Source organism: Panthera onca, chromosome B4 (assembly GCF_046562875.1).
Source record: "Panthera onca isolate mPanOnc1 chromosome B4, mPanOnc1 haplotype 2, whole genome shotgun sequence".
Taxonomy (NCBI): Eukaryota; Metazoa; Chordata; class Mammalia; order Carnivora; family Felidae; genus Panthera; species Panthera onca.
Genome location: NC_138345.1, coordinates 38,617,810 through 38,634,500, shown reverse-complemented (window position 1 = coordinate 38,634,500; position 16,691 = coordinate 38,617,810). Strand labels below are relative to the sequence as shown.

The 16,691-nt window shown below is 41.0% G+C and overlaps 1 long non-coding RNA gene across 1 annotated transcript; it reads left to right on the top strand.

Annotated features, from left to right (window-relative positions):
- Positions 1 to 749: 749 nt before the first annotated feature.
- Positions 750 to 2,557, top strand: LOC132660382 (uncharacterized). Its single transcript, XR_009601745.2, has 3 exons — positions 750 to 875; positions 2,054 to 2,137; positions 2,468 to 2,557. It is a non-coding gene; the product is annotated as an uncharacterized LOC132660382 (long non-coding RNA).
- Positions 2,558 to 16,691: the final 14,134 nt, after the last annotated feature.

Below are 16,691 nucleotides of genomic sequence, written 5' to 3'. Positions count from 1 at the left end.
TGTAGCTTCAGTGAGCAGGATTTTTTTTTAAACGAATGGTGTGGATTTCTGGAGTGCGGGTGATATTGTAAAGGAGGTTTTACACCACCACAATAGTGATCTCCAATACCCATGGTCTCAGACTTTTCTCCAGAAGGCCCCTTACATCTGGATGTGACTCTGCTCTCCCCTAATTCTTAGTTAAGGCTCATTTCTGAGAAAGTAGGAGACAGAAGCCCATGCCTCCTGCTGTCATGGAAAACTCCATCTGAATGTCAGGGAACCAGAGTCTTGAGGGCAGATGATTCATGTTGGGCCCAAAATAAGATTTAGTGAAATGATTGATATTTCTGTTCTTTTTCTGTCTCTCCTCGTGTGAATCTTATAGCTGAGATGTAAGAATTATCACAAATACACAAATATGTGTATCCCAGACTACATAGAACAACGTAGGGAGCCACTTGCAAGATACATTTTAAGAGGGGCTGGTGAGGGCTCTTTCCTCCTCCACCTGCAGCACAGAGCTGCCACTGGCCAATACAGTGGCTTTGTAGAAGTTAGAAAAATCATTCTTTCCTTCGAGAAGATGGCAGCTCTGTGCCAGGGTACATGGCTTAGCGGATAGAGGGTAGAATGGGTTTATGGTGTCACCCACCCTGTTAGCTTCAAGTTCCTCGGTGAAAACAGTCTACACATTCCCAGATGAAAGCCTGTTGTCATGGAGTCCAAAGTTCCACCATTTGGATTCCATTCTTTATGACTGGATGAAAGTAGTGTTCCCTCCTTCATCGTGACCAGGGCTGCATCGACACCAGGCTCCTATCAGCCATCACTGCATTACTCTACCAGATGACAAGAATTCGGGGCAACAACATGGGAGGAGCCACCAGGCAGAGGCAGGAACTAGTGGAAGGCCCAAGGAGGAACAGACGGGCTTGTAGGAGGAACTTAGTGGCCCTGGGAGGCTGAAGTTCTGGGGCAGAGGGTGGGAATGGTAGGGTGAGACTGAAGGTCGGTCAGACCAGACCACATTCACCTATGTCCTTGTAATGGTTTTAACGTGGCTTATAGCAACTTTAAAATTACACGTGTAGCTTGCATTATATCTCTATTGGGCAGAAATAGAACTTACTCTCGACATTAATGCAGTGCCTAGCACCTAGCAGGTGCTCATATACAGGACTTGAAATGAGATGAAACTAAATGTACCACAATGACATGTCTAAGAACTGTGGCTGATACCCTTTCCTTCAGCAGTACTTCTTTCTGTAATTTTTGTTCTTTTATTTTTTTCCATTCTATTGAGATATAATTGACATGCATCCCTGGATAAGTTTAAGGTGTACAGTATAATGGTTTGACTTACCTCTATCGTGAATCTTGTTCTCCTTTGCAAAAATTCATACAGATACTTAGCATAAAAAATTAAGACAATGAGCCAAAAGATACCCCTAGATACTTTTTCTGTAAATAAAAAATTCCCCACGTCCCTCTCCCTTATCTCCTTCTCTGGGATATGCCATAATTGCTCAAGTACAGTGAGATAGTTGGTTGTACAAGTAGAAAAGACAATTTATTAACTTTGGATCCTTTTTGTAGATGGTGAAGTTGATTCAGAATTCTAAATTGTTTAGGGGCACCTGGCTGGCTCAGTCAGCGGAACATGACTCTTGATCTTGGGATGGTGGGTTTCAGCTCGGTGTTGGGTGTAGAGACTACTTAAAAATAAAATGTTTCAAAAAAAAATTCTAAATTGTCCAAACTCTAAATCCTTTCTGAGGGCTTACCATGAATTCAAAGTCAATATCTATAGGAAATACAGCACAGAGCAGAGGAAGTAGTTAATGCCTTTTTGTTAAGTGAAATTGAATGAATAAAGCCTTGAGCCTGAATTAAGAATGTGCTGGGAAATAGAGATTTGGAGAAAAATTTTAGGCTTCCCCCCCCCCCCCGAATTACCAGGGATATGAAATCTCGAATAAATTTCATCTGGAGTTCTCAGGAAGCTGGGACGACTAGTGGAATCAGGAATAAAGTTGTAACGTGACATGGGACAACCACTTCTCGTTCTCAGCTGTCTTACCCACAGTTCCCGCATGCAGCTTTGGTGTGACTCAGCCCTGTGTCCCGGAGTGAGCCCTCCGTGACAGTGGGCCAGGTGAGAGATGGCGCGTGCAGAAGGAGGTGGCTCCCAAAGAAGCTCCAGGGGCGGAGGTGCAGGCAGGAAGCAGGCGTAGACAGGTGCCAGAGGAGACTGTGGTTTTAGGGGAGTTTTTGTTTGTTTGCTTAATTACTTGTTAGAATGGATTTAGTTTCTCTCCCCAGAAGAGATACGGATTCAAGATGAATTTTAGATGTTTTTAGAACAAAAATGCTACTCAGTTGAATTTCTGTTTTTGCCATAGCCGAGCAACTGAGCTGGAGGAAAAGAAAGTACAAGTATCCCGCACCCAGACTGAAACTGTTTTTTGTTTTTTCCGTGTCACAGAGCCTTCATTCTGTTCCTGAGGAAGAAACAGTATCCTGAAGGAGTCCAGAAAAGTTGGACAATTAAGTAAATATTTTTGCTCAAAAAACATGCCATTTGGTGCCATTTTCCTTGATAAATTATCTTCTCCTTGTCAAAAAGGGACCAAAAAAATGTAACCCTTCTCCTGAGATAGAATCATAATGAATAGAAAGATACAATTGGGCTTTTATAGATGTTAAAGCATTTAAACATACTAGACCTTGAAGTAATTAAGCTTTTTTCCATCATATTTTTAACATTCCTGAAATGGAAAAAAAAAAAAAAAAAAACCAACCCAGCGCTCATGCTAACATCTCTTCTCTTTTTAAAAGAATGCTGTGTTGGGGCGTCTGGGTGGCTCAGTCGATTAAGCGTCCGACTTCAGCTCAGGTCACGATCTCGCGGTCCGTGAGTTCGAGCCCCGCCTAGGGCTCTGGGCTGATGGCTCAGAGCCTGGAGCCTGTTTCAGATTCTGTGTCTCCCTCTCTCTGCCCCTCCCCCATTCATGCTCTGTCTCTCTCTGTCTCAAAAATAAATAAACGTTAAAAAAAAAAAAAGAATGCTGTGAAATTGAGGAAGGAAATGAGACGGTTTGTCCCTAATCGTCTTGCTTTAATAGTTGTAAAGGCCACACTTTTACAAAAGTATATTAGGCTATCTTGACTGGCTTCATGCAGAATTAACTTAATGGCCATGATACAAGACAACCTTCATGGAAAAACTGTGTCCACTGCTTTCCCCCTACTTACACAGTCGCTCAGAGCAGACACTTAGATAAACAACTGACCACAGAGGTAGCAATATGGCAGTAAGTCACATGTCTTGTGTGTTCACTCAATCTTGCTTATCATATGATTCATCCATTCATTCATTCAGTTTATATGTATTGAGTGCATTGTGCAGAGAGGAAATAGAAATAGCTTAGCCTGTAGGATCTGGAGCCAGCTTCCCAGTTGAAATGAGTTTTGATCAAGGTCTTAAAGTTAAAGGTGTGGCAGGAGGGCCATGCTGACAGAAGGAACAGAGGTGTAAAGGCACAGGAGCATGAATGTTCAGGGAACAGCAGGAAACCCCATGTCAATGGAGTGTGGGACGCCTGGCAGTGGAAGTGGGGTGGACCTGAATTGCAAAAGATGTTGAAAGGCAGCCTAAGGAGTTTATGTTTCAATTTTTAGGGAGAAACTTGTCTGAAATGGATATCCTGTTAATTTGGCTTTCCTTAATTTTATATTTCCCTGCTCTCTAAGCATAAAGCAATAAACGGCAGGTGTAAAAAGAAAAGCAAACATAATAAGATGTAGCCAAACTCAAATACGAGAAAACAGTATCTTTCTGGATCACTGCAGAGCAGTGAGAGTGGATGGAGCCATGGGCTTGTGGGGCTCCAAGTCCAAATCAGACAGCAGCAGGAAGAAGCCTAACTCCTTTGGGGGCAACCAGGACTGAGCCTCTATGCACAAGATGATAGTAGCAGGCTAACTCCCTGGAGACAGGGTCTGACTCTCTCAGAAGATCTGGGGCCAGGGAAGGAAGATCTAAGACCCAACCTCCTAACTAGGAACTGATCCAGGTTCTGCGACGGACTCTGTAATACTCTCATTGTCACTGTGGGGCGGGAGCCCCTCGACATCACTATAAACTGGTGAAGGACCGAGAGTGCAGGGTCCTGGGTGAAAGCATCCACAAAACTTCTCAATTGGGTGCAAGAGAGATCAAAACAAACAAAACAGAAATCCTCTCATGCAAAATGAGTCTGCAAACTTTCCAGAATGTATGTAGAAATGAGACAATCAACAAAATCAATCCGTAACTCCAGTGAAAAAACAATTTATGAAGCAATTTGACAAGAACTCACGTAAGATGATTAAAGATATTAAAAAGAAATTAGATACATTTACAACGAGCAAAAGTTGTGACAGATAACAGGGAGAAATTGAACTAGATAGATTTAGTATCAATAACCTTTGGTTACATCACAAACCGCCCCAAAACTCAGTGGCTCAAAAATCAAACCTGTGTTGTATCTTATGGTTTTGTGTTGAGTAGGCAGTTCTGATCTGAACTGGCTTAGCTGGAGCTGCATGGTCCAGGATGGCCTTATTTGCACACTTGGGGCCTCAGCTGGAATCATTGGGACAGCTAGGTGGCCTCTTACTGTGCTTTCTCATCTTTTAGGAAGCCAGTCCTGGCTTCTGCGCACGGAGATAGCATTTTCCTGCAGCCAGAAAAAAGGACAAGCTCCAGTGTACAAGCTCTTCTCAAGCCCTTGTTTGAATTATATTTGCCAATGTCCCCTGGTCAAAGAGAGTCACAGAGCTAATCCCAGATTCAAGGATGGAGAAAGAGAATCCACTTTTTCATGAGGAGAACCTCAAAGTCACATTGCAAAGGGACATGCATGTAGGAATGGGATGAATTTGAGGCCATTTTGCAAATCACCACATGTAGGTATGCAAAAATGATCTGCTGAAAATCTTGGAACCTAAAAATATATTATTGAATGGAATAAGAAACTGAATAGGCAGGATAAATCCTTTGGGCACAGTTTAAGAGATCATTAGTAAATGAGAAGATAGTGCTGACAAATTCACCCAGATTTAGTACAATAAAACAAAGAAATACAAAATTTTAAAGAGAATAGTTAAAGGAATGGAAGATTAAATGAGAGGTTGCAACACACATCTCTAATTTGAGTACCAGCAAAAGGAAAACTTGAAGGAGTGATGGAGAAGCCATTTTTTGAAAGAGAGTAGCTCAGAATTTTCCAGAATTAAAGGAAAGCATGAGAATTCAAATCAAAAGTGCACTTTGGGTATCTAGCAGGATAAAGATACATCTATATCACAGTGAAACTGTGTAACGAATTCAATAAAAGAAAAATCTTTAAAGTTACCAGAGAAGAAAAAATAGATTACTTGTGAAAGATTAACAATTAGACTGAAGTTGTGCCTTCAACTTTCCACCCGTAGCAATAGAAGCCAAGAAATATAGGAATCGTATCTTCAAAGTGCTAAGGGAAATTTATATTCAGCTAACCGAGTCAAAATGCAGTATAAAATTTTAAAAATACAGTATAAAATAGAAACATTTCAGAAATGAAAAGGCTAAAATCTTGCCACCAACTAATCCTCACTAGCAGAACTTATTATAAGTTATATTTTGACAAGAAAATGGAAAAATAATCGAGTATACAGAAATTAATTAAATATGTCACTAAATATAGTGAATTACTGACAATAAAATTAATACTTTTTATTTATAAAACAGTGAAAGTAGAGTTCAAGAGAATAATAAAATGGAAGAGGAAGAAGTTTTATAGATGAATTTTATGTATTATCAGAACGAGAATAAAAATATTGAAAAAAGTTTAAAAATATTGAAAAAGTTTAGATTTGTTAATTAAATTTTTTTTTCATGTTTATTTATTTTTGAGAGAGAGAAAGCGCTAGAGCACAAGCAGGCGAGGGGCAGAGAGATAGAGGGAGACACAGAATCGGAAGCAGGCTCCAGGCTCTGAGCTGTCAGCACAGAGCCCGACACAGGGTTTGAACTCACAAACTGTGAGATCATGACCTGAGCCAAAGTTGGACGCTCAACTGACTGAGTCACCCAGGCACCCTTGAGATTTGTTATTTTTTTAAAAAAGTATATTATTGTTGACTGTTTAAGGATAAATATAATATTTTAAAGAATAGAAATGCATACCATAAGCAGAAGAAAAAGTAGTGGTAAAAGCTATCAATCTAAAAGCACATAGAAAAGGAAAAAGCAAATTTAAAAAAGACAAAAGAAGGATAATAATAATTCACACTACTTACAAATGAATTATACATATTTTCTGATCACTGTTTGATTAAGTTAGACACCTATAAGCCAGAGGGGAGGTTTTGTTTTTGTTTTTGTTTTTTTTTAATTATTTATTTTTGAGAGAGAGAGAGACAAAGCGTGAGAGCAGGGGGCGGGGGGCAGAGAGGGAGACCTAGAATCCAAAGCAGGCTCCAGGCTCTGAGCTGTCAGCACAGAGTCCGACGCAGGGGTCAAATCCGCAAAACGGAAGATTATGACTTGAGCTGAAGCTGGCCACTTAACTGACTGAGCCACCCAGGTGCCCAGGTGTTTTGTTCTTTTTTGTTTTTTGTTTTTTTGATTTTTTTGAGTTTATTTAGAGAGAGAGAGAGAGAGAGAGAGAGAGAGAGAGAGAGAAAGAGAGAACACAAGCAGGGGAGGAGCAGAGAGAAGGAGAGACAGAACCCCAAACAGGCTCTGCACCATCAGCAGAGCCCAATGAGGAGCTTCAACGCACAAACCCTGAGATCATGACCTGAGCTGAGATCAAGAGTCAGATGCTTAGCTGACTGAACTCCCTAGGAATCCCCCCAGGGTTTGTTTTTTTCTTTTTAAGTTAAAAACAAACAAAGGAACAAACATGTTTGGGAGCTTAAAAATGCTCTCCTAAATAGTTTTTGGGTTCAAGAGGAAATCACAGTGGAAAGTCTAAAATATTTTAAACTAAATAAAAATGAAAGGGTCACATATAAACGTAAGATGCAGCTAGAGTGAAATTAAAAGGTATAATTTTGTACATAGAGCTACATAATGGTACATATTCAGTCCCTTCAAACCCATTGCTTAGATCCTTTTGTTTCATAATCATTAAGGGATTTGTATTTAATTTTCATGAATTGTTTTGTGTGATATTCTTTATTCTGATTCTGAACTTTTCATCAGGGCTATGTAAAAAAAAAGGTACAATTAGAACCTACAATTAATTTATAAAAAGAAAGATGAAAATTACATGAATGTACAATCAATTCAACTCAGAAAAAGCCTAGAAACACCAGAAGGAAGGAGATAATAAAGCTAAAAGAGAGATCAATAAATTAGAAAACAAACTGTATCAAAAGATCAATGAGTAAGATTGGATTTTTTGAATAAAAGAAAAATATTTAGCAAGGCTACCCAAGAAAAAAAGGCATAAATAAACAATATTGAGAAGTACAACAGAAAAGAACAAAAAAAGAACATACGCATACCACATTAAGATATGGAGTAAACAAACCATGGGGAGAAAATAGATAAATGTATGCAAATAAACTTGAAAATTCAGATGAAAAGGTTGAAGTTTATTTTTACAATGGGAGAAGGGGAGAATAAATACTGGATGAAGTCAACAACCTTGGCCATATGTTCTAGTCCTAGTTTGTTAAGGTTTAAAAAAAAATCACAAGTCTGTGACAAATTCTTTTTTTTAAATTTTTTAAATGTTTGTTTAATTTTGAAGGAGAGAGAGACAGAGCATGAGCAGGGGAAGAGCAGAGAGAGGGCAAGACACAGAATCCAAAGCAGGATCCAGGCTCTGAGCTGTCAGCACAGAGCCTGACACGGGGCTCGAACTCACAAACCATGAGATCATGACCTGGCTGAAGTCAGACGCTTAATTGACTGAGCTACACAGGCGCCCCATGTCTGTGATAAATTCTATTAAATGCTTTTTCTTCACCTATTGGGAAAAGCTTTTCCACCTTTCCCATGAAGATGGTGGAATGTGAAAGTAGAAACCAGAATCTCTCAGACTGCGATGCGCTCGCTGTGTGCCATTTGAATGGACTACCTCTGGACACCTTGAATGTGAGAAATACATTTCTATCTTGTTTAATCCACTGCTATTTAGACTTGTGTTACTTGCAGCCAAGCCTAATGCAAACTGATACAAAAAGGAATAACTTAGCCAAATGAGGAATATTTATAAAAATGTATCACAAAATCACACATAATGGCAGAGTAACGTGATGGAGTCCCCTGGAGTCATGCCACACTGAGACCTAAGATATAAAACTTCATAAGGATTCCTATCAGAGTCAAGAGGAGCCAGGACTGCTTACTGTAACTGCTCCTTCTCAATACTTTACTGAAAGCCTAAGTAATACAATAAGATAAAGAAAATAAGTAATAGACACAAGAATTTAAAAGCAAAAGGAAAACTGTCCCTACTTGCAGATGATATGATAGTATGAGATTTTCTAGACAAACTTTTGGGAATTAATAAAAGTGATCACGAAGGCTGGATATAAGACCAACAAACAAATCAGTAGCCTACCTCATCATCAGTAGCAGATAATAAGAAATATAATTTTTAAAATGTTTTATTCACAAAAATGTAAGAAGTGTCTGTGGCAAAAATTAGGAAATAATACTGAAGGAAATGGAAAAAAAAATGCCTGTTACATTCATCAGGATGCTTTCACATGCTAGTAACAGATACCCAACCAAAAATGTCTTAAATCAGAGAATGTTTATTATTTTGCATAAGAAGTCCAGCATAAGCAGGTCCAGGGTTGTTTAATTCTGCCACTCAAGATGTCATCAAACACTCAAGCTCTTTCCATCTTTATGCTGTGTCCTCTCCAGCAAGGCTTTTATCCTCAGATTTGTCTTCTCAGGGTTGCAGGTTAGATGTCTTAACTCTAGTCTGTGTGCAAAGTCTTCCTCACATAGCCCTGTTCTGAAGGACGTAGAAGTATCTCTTCACACATCCATTATTATCAAACCTTTCTCATAAATCTTCACCTTATGCCCCACTGCCCAGGAGGACGTCCTGAGGTCATGCCTGCCAGTAAGGGAGCTGGGAGAGCATCTCCTGTCTGCAGCCTCTATCATGGGGCTTGTTGTTCTACCAACAAGAAAGGCATGGGGTAGGGCATGTCGCTAATGAGTAGGTGACCAGCATACCCTGCCACACCTGGATAAATGGATGGAAGGACTCAATATCATTAGCTTGTCAGCTTTTCCCCCCAGTTTAAATCCATGATTTCAGTGCAGTGACAACCAAAATTAAAATGAGGGGTTTTTTTTCAAGGACCTTGAAAAACTCATACTAAAATTAATATGGAAGAACAAAGGGCCAAGAATAGCTAAGACAATTTTGGAGGGAAAAACATTAGAGGCGCTTGTCCTGTCAAAACATCCTATCAAGTCACAATAATTAAGCTGGAATTGCTTTGGGGTTCCTGGGTGTCTCAGTGGGTTAAGAGTCCGACTCTTGATTTCAGCTCAGGTCATGGTCTCACAGTTGTGGGATCGAGCCCTGCATCAGGCTCAATGAGGAGCATGGAGCCTGCTTGGGATTCTCTCTCTCTCTTTCCTTTCTCTCTCTATCCCTCTCCCACTCATACTCTCTCTGACTGTCTCAAAAATAAATACACTTTAAAACATTAATTTAAAAAAAGATGGAATTGCTTCGACATAGAAACCTAGACCGATAGAAGATAGAGAGCCCAGACATAAGCCTGACTGTATTTAAAAATCTGATACATGAAAGAGGTGGCATTATTTCATCAGTGTTTCTCAAACAGCAGCATTAAAACCTTATTGGTCCCTTTGATAAAAATTAAAATCCCATGCACTCATCTGCACTCTCAAAATAATATGCTCTCCCAAAAAGATTGAGGGCTATAGTATTGCCTATATATCACTACCAAGCAGGAAATGTATTTATGAGCCAAGAGCTTTAATTTTTCTTTTCAAATAATGTCTGATGCTTTGAACCATGCTTCATTTCCTGCTAAGATTCCAAAATGTCCCCTCCCAACTGGGTTAGGAGTCACTGTGGGAGACAAAGGGAAACTAGAGATATCTAAACAGGGGGCTGACATGGTTGGATCTGCATTCTAGAGACATCGTTGAGTAACAGGAGGATGGCATGGAAAAAGAAAAATAACATATAATCTTACCCGAATGGGTTTTTAAAATCTAGCAGCCTAGGTATGAAATACACACGGTGTAAAGGACAAAAGACCCTCCTATGGGAGCCCATAAAAGACCGCCCAGGGACTCACACCAGAGGAGTGACATCTTATCGTGGAAAGTACCAGGGAACAGGAGCTGGAGGATTGGGCTGTGTCACTTGAGCACTTTAGGCCTCAATTTTCTCGTTTTTAAATGTGGGAGAATGATAACACCTACTTTGCAAAGCTGTTACAAGAATGAAATTACAAGGTGTATATAAAAAACACATTGTTGACTGTAAACTGCTATCTAGATGAGAACCAATACAGAGCACAAAGATGTATATTGTATCTCTGAGCTACAGTGCTCACCCTGGCAGTAAAATTAATGACATCGACTTCTGTCCTCCTTACCTGCCATAAATTCTTCATGCAAGCAAGGTCACCGAAGGGCAGTTTTGTTACTTAGAAAGCAACACCAAACCTTCCAGTTGGAAGAAATCTTTGAGGTTATTATTTCTGCCTCCCACGCCATGGAGGAATCCGGTCCACAAATTCCTGCCCCGGGTGGCCATCCTGCCTCAGCTTGAGCATTTCCCATGGTGGCCATTGGTAGGCAGCAGGAATCGTGATAGATGGAGCTGTGATCAGACTCCCCCCAACCTGTTTCCACTCTCTTCATTCAACCTCTGGAGCAACACAGCACTAATTCTCTCTCTCTCCCCTGTGACAGCTCTTCAAGGATTTGAAGACAACTTTCAGGGTTCTCTCAGTCTGCCCTTCCCTGGGACAAACATTCTCATTTTCTAACTGCCCCTCTCACGACAAGGTTTCCAAGAGCCTTCTCTTAATTTGCTGCCCACCCTGAGTTGCTCACTGCTTTGTCGGTATCCCCTTTAAAATCTGGTGTCATCTCCCTGCCACACCTCTAAAAAGAAACAGCTTAAATGAGTCAATGTAAACAATGTAAACAACCTAAATGAGTCAATGTAAACAGATTAAGGCATATCCATATGATAATAGAATGTGTAACTATTAAAGCTGTGTTTTTAAAGGATATATAATGAGTTGGGGAGATAATTCAGGATACGACGTTACTTTTTAAAACCATATAAAACTACATAAGCCACAGTTTTATTTATTTTGGGAGAGAGAGGGAGAGGTGGGGGCCGGGGGGGGGGGGGGGGTAGGGACAATGCAATCCTGGGGGAAGGGGCAGAGGGAAAGAGAATCCTAAGCAGGCTCCATGCTGTCAGCTCAGAAGCTGACGTGGGGCTCGAACTCACAAACCATGAGATCATGACTTGAGCCGAAATCAACAGTAGGACACTTAACCGCCTGAGCCACCCTGGTGCCCGTACGTTTTCCCCTTTTTAAAACTTTCTCCCCTTTGCCTCCTCCTTACACTAAAAAAGATCTGAAGGATGCACACCAAAATGAAATCAGTAGTGATCCTCAACTGATGAGAGAACTAGATTGCTTTCATGTTCTTTTTTTACCTCTCTACATTTCTAAGTTTCTAATGATTATATTTTGATTTTATAACTAAAAAAAAAAATGACAAAGACCCACAAAGCTTAATATGAAGGAGAAACCCAGTGCCTAGGGCAAACCCTGAGACCCTGAGGGAAGTGGCCCAATGGCATGCTCATGACTGGTGGGGGGCAGGGGAGCGCCCTATGCTTCCCTCTCTGTTGCCTGATGAACATTAGTCTTTTGTAGCCATGTCAGAACTTTTGGCTTATGTTGAGCTTTTTGAGCTCAAGTCCTCAAGACTTCTTTACATTAACTATTGTCAACAGTTTTAATAACTGAGTTGTTGTTTTCTTTAAATCAAAATGAAAAACTTTCATTCCTCTCCTCCCCCCCCCCCCCATTAAATTCCACTGTGTTTGTTTTGGCTCCTTGTTCAGGCAGACCATATCCTGTTTCTGTCATGCAGCATATTATTTATATTTCATTTTGTGTCAGCCCATATTTACATGTTGGCATATAGTGCATGTCACTGAAAGATTTTCAACGGAACCCGTCCCAAACAGGGACCAGAGGCATCTTGTTGTATCTACCTCTCCTTGGGTGACTTCGCTCAATCGTGCAATGCTTTCTGGATGCCGTGGTTTGCCTGGTTGTACCTTCACTCAACTGGAAAGCATCTGGTCCTTATCTATTCATCTTACCATGAGAAACTTTGTCAAAAGCCCTGCTGAAAGATTCGCTCCCTCTGGAATAATCCGGTGAGTTTTGGTAACCTTTCAAAAAAAATGTAAAAAATATGAAATGATGTCAGTATGATGTGGTTTATTCTGCATGAATTTGTACTGGCTTCTTGAGAATACCACTTCCTTTTTGATATGATTATAATCTCACTCTTTAATAACCCAGGTTAGGGTTTGCTGGGATCAAAATTAAACTGAACAGTGCAAACTTTCCCGAACCTACGTAGTCTCCCTTTTCACAACTAGGACAGCTGCCCATCACTATTTCTTTGGCATCCCTCCAGAGATTCCTGAAAGATTACTGACAATGGTTCTGTGATTAAATCTACAAGCTGTTTCAGTCCCCAGGCATGTAATTTGTCAGGGCCTGGAGACCTGAGCTTATTTAGAGAGGCCAGGTATTTATTTTCTAAGGAGCTTCGCACCTAGGGCTGCAATTTCTTCTTCACCATGTTTATACTCTTTCCAGCTTAAAGATCCTTCTTGGAGATAGGATGGAAGCTAAGTAGGAGTTGAGTAACTGCTTTGTATCTCTCACCTGCTAGCATTACATCCTCTGCCCTAAGCACTGGACCTGTCCTTCCCTAGTCTTCCTGAGCAGAACATATTTGCATAAAGCCCTTTCTGCTGTTCCTGAGCACTTTTTGCAAGTCTCAGCTCCTTCTGAGCCCCTGACTTGCTAACGTGGTGGCTACAAGCAAGTGACACTCTGCTTTTCTGCTCTGATTCTGTGCCCCTCCCTCCCACTTTTGTAAAGGCTTTTTGAAAACCTAAGGAGTGCTGTGGAGTTTTCTCTTCTGGCTGTGCCGGGGTCCCCTTTGCGGCTGGACATCGTGTTTTCTGAATTTGATTTAATTTGGGGAAGAATGTTTCTTTAATACATCCTCTGTCCTCCTGTCCTTTAAAAATAAAACACAATAAAATAAAGCGAAACAGAGTAACAACCAAAAAGTTCCTCTTCAGGTTTGCTTCCTATCACAGATGCAAATGAGGTCTGGTAAACAACTGGTGTACTTTTAGGCTCATCATGTTCAATTTGCCTAGAAAAATGTATGACAAATGATAAAAAATGTTGCTTAACTTGCTTCAAATAAGAATGTGGAGGAGCTGTTCTTTCCAGTTTATTGTGCAATGCGAAAGAGGGGAGAGGGCAGAGAATAAGAAAGAAGGGAAATTAACATTGAGTGCCAACAACACTATTTCATTTAATTTGTATATCACTCCTGTAAGCACTGTCCTGAATTTGGAGATGGAAAACATGAAGCTTGGTTTAAGTAACTTGAAATAACATTGTCTGTGATCTAATAGATCGAGCCAAGAGTCTAATTCAATCTGTATGACCCTACTGCTTATTCTCTTTTTCCTGCCTGATAGGTTGTAGGGAAAGCAGCTCACAGGACCAATATAGCCCAGAGATGTGTTTTGTGAACCATATGGCATTTAAAAAAAAAATTGAATATATTGTCAACATTTACAATTTAGGAGATTTTTCCATCATCAAATTCCAGATTTCCAGCTTCTTTTGAAAATTTGTGGACCCACATTTTTCCCCTGGCAACCACTGGCCAAGTTGAAGAGAGGTGATCCCTTTAGGGAGATCATGCCCTCCCCAGGTCTTCATGATCTGTACTTCTTTCCTCATTTACATTCTCTACTTGGTCCTGCTAGGTATTTGGGTTTGCAAAGCCCAGGGCCATGCTGTGGCTCCATTGTTTTTCCTGGTTTCAGAGAGAAAGCCTTCTGCCACATGGAAAAGGAGGGAGCAAAGGTTATGAAAATCACAGATATGTCTCTTACACTCAATTCAGCCTTGTTATTCTCCTGGAAGAGGGGCTCCCAGAAACTCCAGGGGTTCCAAAAAGAATGTATTTATGTTACTCAGCTTGTCCAAGCTCCTCCATTCCCAATAATGTACTCACTTTCTGTGCTGTGGTTTTTTAACCACAAAGTCTGACAAGAATATAATTTAAGACGTTAGAACCTCTAAGAATGGGGGCAAAAGTTTGTTCCTATGACTGCTTAAACAGGGTTCTCAAGCATAATCAAAGCTTATGTTCTCCATGAGTTTCTGGCTAAGCCTGCCATCATAGATGGGCACTACTAACAGAACATTAAAAATATTTAGAGGCTGGAATGACCAGGCAGTGGAGGTAATCTAGGCTGAGAATCAGGAAACCTGTTTAATAGTCTTGGTTCTGTTACTAAAGGACACCAGGGCATAGGATATTATAGTAATACAGACTTGAGAAAATAAGTTCTAAACTAGGGCTGGTAGCTAAAATGGAGAATATAAGAGGAAATCTGAAAATCATTTAAAAAAAATTATTTTAGAGGGAGAGAGACAGCAAGCATGGGAGAGGAGAAGGAGCGGCAGGGGTGGGGGTGGGGGGAGAGAGAAACTTAAGCAGGCTCCATGCCCAGCACAGGACTTGATCCCATGACCCTGGGATCATGACCTGAGCTGAAATCAAGAGTCAGACACTCAATTGACTAGCCACTGAGGCACCCCTGAAAATCATCTTCAAGGGAGAAATCCATTCACTCATTCAGGTACTTGACACGTATTTACTATGTGTCCACATTTTAGTCAATGAGGGTTCAGAAGTCAACAAGACAGACAAAAATCCCTGCCATCACGGAGCTTACATTTTAAAAGGGAAAGGTAGGCTATTAAAAGAAAAAGAAAAACAAGTAAATATACATAATGACAGTTGGTGATAAGGCTGTGGAAAAATCCAAGCAGGGTAAGGGAGTTAGGGAGCTTTGAGACTGGGAAGAGGGCTATTTAAATAGAGTAAGTGGGACATCTTCAGCTGGAGATGAAATTGGAATACAAACCTGAAGAAGTAAGGAAGCAAGTCATATAGATATTTGGAGAAGAGTATTGGGGTAGAGGAAAGAGCAAGGGCAGATCCAGAGGTGGGACCACACCCAGCATGTTTGAGGTGGAGCAGAGGCCAGCATAGGTAGAGTGGAGAAGGCAAGGGGGAGAGAATTTAGAAATGGGGCACAACAGGCAACAGGGCTTCAGACCATGGAGGGACTCGCAGACCACTGTAGACACTTTGATCTTTGTTCAGGTCATCGTGGGAGGCAGGGAAGTGACAAACTCAGGCTACACGGGATTGCTCTGAGAGCTCTGTTGAGAATAGCATGTAGGCAGCCAGGCACAAGCAGGGAGTTAGGAGGCCATTACATGGTGACTGGACTAAGGAAGTACCTTGGAAGTGGTGGGTTGCAGTTGTATTATGCACATTACGCTGAAGGTAAAGAGAACAGGATTTGCAGAAGAATCACCATAGAATATGAGAGAAGAGAGAGGGAGCAGGGGGTGGGGGGAGGAAGGAGATTGGATTCTAAGATTTTAAGCCCCACCAACCAGAAGAATGCCATTGACTAAGATGGAGAAGGTTGTGAGAAGACCAAGTTTTGGTATCAAGACCAGAATTCAGTTTTGGATGCCTTCAGATGCCTCTTATACATCCAAATAGAGATTGTGAATGGGCAATTGGATACATGTACATGCAATTCCAAATGCAGGCATCATAGGCATATTGATAATATTTAAAACCATGGACTGGATGAGGTCACTCAGGGAGAGAGAGTAATTAGAAAGAAGTCTAGGGACTGGGTCCTGGACATTCAAACAGTAAGAAGTGGGGAATAAGGTGGAATCAACAAAGGAGCCTGGAAAGCTGTATCCAGGAAGGAAGAAGGAAAATCCGAACAGGGTGGCTTCCCAGAAGCCAAGTGAAGAGAGTGTATTAAAGAAGGATGGAGTGATCAACTTGGCCAAATGCTGCCAAGGGGTCAGGCACAGTGATTATTTGGGATGACCGCAGACTGCAATGGTGAGGCAATTATTGGTGATTTTCATAGGAACGGTCTTGGCAGTGATGGCATGCGTGGGAAGGCATGGGAGGGTAGGGTGCTGTGAAATCCTAATGAGACCGAGTTCAACAGAGAATATGGGAGAAGAAAGATTGGAGACTATGAGTATAAACAAATACTGAAAGGAGTTTTGCTGTGTAAAGAAGAGAAACGGGATGGCAGCTGGAGGAGGAAGTGGGGTTAAGGAGGTTTCCTGTGTGTGTGTGTGTGTGTGTGTGTGTGTGTGTGTGTGTGTGTTTAAGATAGAGCCATGTCTGAATGCTCATGGGACAGATCCAGTAGAGAGCAGAGAAGTGATTCTCCAGAACAGAGAGGAGAATTGCTAGGAAAATGAGTAAATTTGCAGGATGGGATCTGGTGTGTGCATGGAGA